This window comes from Octodon degus, unplaced genomic scaffold (assembly GCF_000260255.1).
Source record: "Octodon degus isolate 3935 unplaced genomic scaffold, OctDeg1.0 scaffold00175, whole genome shotgun sequence".
In the NCBI taxonomy this organism is placed as follows: domain Eukaryota; kingdom Metazoa; phylum Chordata; class Mammalia; order Rodentia; family Octodontidae; genus Octodon; species Octodon degus.
Window position 1 is genome coordinate 4,850,329 of NW_004524751.1, and position 358 is coordinate 4,850,686.

A 358-nucleotide genomic window follows, 5' to 3' on the forward strand; every position below is an offset into this window, starting at 1 on the left:
CCTGTTCATTGAAAACAGATATGTCACTCAACGAGGTGAAAGCATTTGTTACTGTCACCTTTTAAAATGTAAAACATTATAGAAATGTTTAAAAAAAAGAGAGAATTTCATAACCATTAAAGGTAACACATTATTTTACACTGTTTTTAATTCACAGTTACCTTTTTATAGCATAGAGTGTGATGCTTTGTAACATGTATATAACATGTAATAATAAAATTTGTACCCTTAGTACATACATCATTACATAATGAAATATTTTTCATCATACTTACATACTGTGAAGTCAAATACAAGTACTTATTCACTCTAAGTTGTAACTTTTTGCCAATCGACAAAACATTGTGTACCTTCTTCT